Source organism: Mirounga leonina, unplaced genomic scaffold (genome assembly GCF_011800145.1).
Source record: "Mirounga leonina isolate KUSES-001 unplaced genomic scaffold, KU_Mleo_1.0 Mir_127, whole genome shotgun sequence".
Lineage (NCBI taxonomy): Eukaryota > Metazoa > Chordata > Mammalia > Carnivora > Phocidae > Mirounga > Mirounga leonina.
In genome coordinates, this window is record NW_023270316.1 from 31126212 (window position 1) to 31126858 (window position 647).

Below are 647 nucleotides of genomic sequence, written 5' to 3' on the forward strand. Positions count from 1 at the left end.
TAGAAATTCTGAAATCAAGGAGTTAGTAGGGCCGTGCTCTTTCTGAAGGCTCTAGAGGGGAGAATATATTTCATGCCTTCCTCTTAACATCTGGAATGGCCAGCAATCCTTGCTACTCCTTGGCTTGTAGATGTATCGTTCCAATCTCTGCCTCTGTCATCATGAGGCATTCCCCCACGTGTTTTTCTCTGTGTCTCTTCTCTTCATATAAGAATACCAATTACATTGGATTAAGGGTAAGAGCCCGTCCTACTCCACTATGACATCATCTTAACTTAATTACATCTGGAAATGCCATATTGCCAAATAAGGTCACTTTTATAGGTACCAAGGATTAGGACTTCAACATAGCTTTTCATGGGACACAATTCATTCACAACAGTCCCTAAAGAAGAAGATAGAAATGATGGATGTACACTTAGGCTTTTCCCCCAGGCACATTCTGTACAATTCTGGAAGATATTGCATTTGGTTCTGCAAAGTTCCTAACCATAAATAATTTAAATGTCAGAAATCATTTAGAATGAAACACAAAACAATTTAGGAAGTGGAAGAGCTGATTAATAAGGAAATTTAACAAGAGTGAAATAAGTATGTTGGACAAGCAAAATCCACAGGGAAAGAGTGAGAAGTTCAAATCAGTCCAG